Raw genomic sequence first — 3,891 nt, 5'->3', positions numbered from 1 at the left:
ACATCCCCTGCTGGAGTTTCTGCACTTGCAACTCAGTCCCAGAGGTGCTCTGCTGACATCCTGGAGGGCACCTAGGGTTAAAATTCGGATAGATTTGTAGCCACTGTATTGCCAATATGACTTCCCAGAATCATGGCTGGGCTGGATGGGACCTCAAACATCCAGACTAGAGCAGCTGTGACTTCCCCTAGATCCCTGGAAATGTCCAGGACCAGGCTGAACAAGGCTTGGGGCAACCTGGGACAGTGGAAGGTGTCCCTGCCCACAGCAGGGGGTGGCACTGGGTGATCTTCAAGGTTCTTTCCAACACAAACCATTCCATGACTTTCTGATTCTGTTCTTTCTCACAAGCCATGTGCCACATTAAAGCAGCGACCTTCCACATCAAAAGTGTTTAAATTAAAAGCTGAGGTGGTGCTTCAGAGCCATCACTCAAACTGGAAGGACAGGGCTGGGATCTGGGGGAAGAAGGCAGAACTGGAAGTGCCCCACTTCCTTTGGGCCCGGGATTTCACTCTGAATTCCAAATACTTCCCCTGCAGTGCATTGTGCCTGCCTGTGGGAGGAAAAGCTGGAACTGGGAGCCTTGCAGATCCCTGACAATGGTAATCAGCCAAGTTTGTGTTTTGGAGGGGAAAAGGAAGCTCTTGCTGATAAGAAAGTGTCTCTTTGATTCTAATCTCTTTCACCTGTTGAGCAATTATTGATGACTTTCATTACAGTGCTTTGTTGCCGGTGCTATGAAAGGAGAATAATCAGTGCTGCATTAAGGTACATGTAAAAAGCCTGTCTTTATTTGCATGGTAATGAAGTACTACCTAAGGTGTTAGAAGGAGAATCAATAGGCTAATGAGATTTTATGCAAACAATCTCAAGTAACAACCTGGGCTCACCCTCAGATAAAAGGATTTGTTTGAAATAGGAAAATACTTATATGGTGGGTTTTCTTTCATTAAAAAAAAAAAAAGTATTTTTCTATCAGTGAAAATTGAAACATGAAAAAAGGTCTAGGTTTTTTTTTAAGTATTACAGAAAATAATTCTAATCTGCTTGGATGCTGTAGAAACAATAGCCCAATCAGGCTAATTCTTATAAGTCTTGTATATCAGTTTCATTCTTTTTTTTGGCGCCGATATTTAGCCTTGCGCATGAAGAGTGTGGAAGTCAAAAGCTGAGGGCAAACTATCCTGTCTGGAATAAAAAAATAAAATACTAAATATTGTTGCCTACAGCTCCTCAGGTAACACCCTCTGACTGTGCACTGGGGATAGACAACTTTTCGAGTGAAGAACTGACCATTTGGGGACAGTGCTTAGATTGAGGTAAACACATCTCAGTATTCTGGAAAAATGCATAGATTTGCTTTTTTAGCTTTGTATTGGTGCCTTTTTTCTATTTTAATTACAATTGACTTTTGGTATCATTTAAGCACAACAGTGCTGCAGAAAGCACATTTTTCAGCTGGGCTGTTGGGCTGAAAATTAGGATTTGCTGCAGATTTTGGTAGGAAGAGGGAGATGAGCTCTGTGTTTTCTTGGAGACAGAGAGAGAAAGCTGCAAGGAACTGCTGTACCCAAACTCCCTCTGGGCTAGCCAGGCTATGCCTGGGCAAAATAAGCTTTTTATGCATATACAGTGCTGTGTAATAAGGTACAGAAATATGGATTCAGCTGTGTGAGGCCATGTGAAACCTCACAAAGCGTGGATTTATCCACCACACACAAAAAAATATATTGCAAACTCTGCTGGTTTATTAAGACAGACATTGGAAAAGCAGAGGCACCATCAGGAACCTCAGGCAAAAACAAAAGAAAATTTACTAAAGACAGAAGTTAATGATTCTCTTTTTTCTATTTTCCCAGGTAGCTCAGCATGAGAGAGAAAAACACGTTTTTATCCAGAAATCTGCCTTCCCACAAAGTAATACTCATTCTCTTTGTGCTAGGAATAAGAGTTCTCCAAATTTTCTCCAGTACTCCTGACTGGGTTTGTTTCCACCAGGCAGCACCATGGGTGCAGGAGGTGTCTGTCCCCAGCCAGGGACAAGCTCTGCTGGACTGTCATGAAAAGGACAGAGAGGAGAGGAAGGCCTCCTGCGTCCTTAATGATGCATTTTTTCCTGTCAGCTTGTCCTGCTGTTCTGTTCCTAATGGCATTGGGAATGCCCAGCTCTGAGATGACACAGGTGTCATACAGCCTGTGCTGTGAAGCCTTTGCTGTTCCCAAGGGTTGGGGGTTTTTGTTTCCATGAGTGTTCGAAACTGGGAAAGAGCCAAGTTATCTTCAGAATCCCAAAATAGTTTGGTCTGGAAGGGACCTTAAATCTCTTGTTCCACCCCTTGCCATGTGCAGGGACACATTTCACTTGGTTGTTCCAAGCCCTGTCCAACATGGTCTTGGACATTTCCAGGGATCCAGGGGCAGCCACAACTTCTCTGTGCCAGGGCCTCCCCACCCTCACAGGGAGAAATTCCTTCCCAATATCCCATCTAACCCTCTCCTCTCACATTGGGAATCCATTCCCCTTTGTCCCAATTCCCTCTCCAGCTCTTCAGGCATTCAAAGTTCACATAAGGTCTTATCAGACCCTTCTCTTCTCCAGGCTGAACAATTCCAACTGTCTCAGCCTTTCCTCACAGGAGAACTGTTCCATCCCTCTGATCATCTTTTACTAAAGAACAGATGAATGGAAAGAATTTCCACTGAAATAAAGTTCTTTCTTGCTAAAAATGCCAAGGAATCTTGTTCCTTATAAGAATAAAATAGAAAAGTGTCCTTTCTCAGTTATCACTTCCTTATTATATTTTTATTTTTCACTTTTACTATCTGATGAAACCAAGCTCCCTGAGATGTGGGGAATGCAGCATTTCATGGCAGAGCATTTGTGAAAATGCCCCACAGCGAGATGTGTCTACTTTGAATTTCCTTGGGATTCTGACAAGATGCTCTTCAAGAGGCAACAAATGACAGGCGTGGTCCTTGGGGTGAGTGGTTCTTCATTCCACTGGGAAACTGCAGTGTTTGGGAAAGGGGGTTGAACAACCCCAACAGCTTTTGGGTAATAGTTGTGGGGCTTTTTTTTTGCTGTGGGGAAGAGAGTGACAAAGCTGAGGCTTACTGATACACAATTTCCAAGCTGTTGTCTCACTCTGGGTGTCATCTCACTGATTTCTTTTCATTCCCTTCCCTTCTTCCGCACCCGTGGATTGCAGAGTGAGTGAGACCTGTGCAGTGTGAGCACAGAAATGCTGCCCTGACAGGCGGTGTCTCATTCCAAGAGCTCCCCAGCACTAAACCCCCCACTTTTAGAAAACAAAAGACAGAGTATCTGAGCTTTGTGTGCTGTGGCTGCTGGATTGGCAGGGACACATTCCCATGTCCCTGTTATCAGGGAGGCAGGGAGCCAGATTTCCCTGACTCTCTGGGATAATGGTGGGGTGGTGATGCTTTTTATTTGGGCCTTTTAGCTCAAATCTGAGTAAAATTGGAGAGAAAACACATGGGAGGGAAGAAGAGATTTGGCTGGCATATTGTTTTTCCATCAGCTCTCTCCACAGTTTTGTTTACTGAAAACAATATAAGTTTTCCATTATGTATTTATTGGATTTTTAATTGAAAAGATCATTATTAAAAACCCCTGACAAGCTAAATAAGGCTCTCTGCTTTGGTTTTAACTGGTCTGATGAGAACTTGCAATATAATCTATAACTATTTATGAGTCAATTTTTTTCACTGATATAAATCCCTTTTTAATTCTTCTGTGAGGTCCTTCAGTTTCTCCTGCTGTGGAGCCCAAGGGAACCAGAAAATTAAAATCTAAGGCAGCGATTATAGTGAATTATATTTTTACTGTTTCCCATATGAAGAATTAGTTTCCCCCATTTCTTGTTC

At 43.0% G+C, this 3,891-nt stretch overlaps 1 long non-coding RNA gene across 1 annotated transcript; it reads left to right on the top strand.

Annotated features, from left to right (window-relative positions):
- Positions 1-838: 838 nt before the first annotated feature.
- Positions 839-2,955, top strand: LOC136294336 (uncharacterized). Its single transcript, XR_010722376.1, has 3 exons — positions 839-937; positions 1,233-1,322; positions 2,841-2,955. It is a non-coding gene; the product is annotated as an uncharacterized lncRNA (long non-coding RNA).
- Positions 2,956-3,891: the final 936 nt, after the last annotated feature.

The sequence above is a fragment of the Chamaea fasciata genome, unplaced genomic scaffold, assembly GCF_029207755.1.
Source record: "Chamaea fasciata isolate MVZ Bird 193981 ecotype frontalis unplaced genomic scaffold, bChaFas1.0.hap1 SCAF_10, whole genome shotgun sequence".
NCBI lineage: Eukaryota > Metazoa > Chordata > Aves > Passeriformes > Sylviidae > Chamaea > Chamaea fasciata.
The sequence above is the reverse complement of the archived record's forward strand: the minus strand, read 5'-3'. Positions and strand labels throughout refer to the sequence as shown.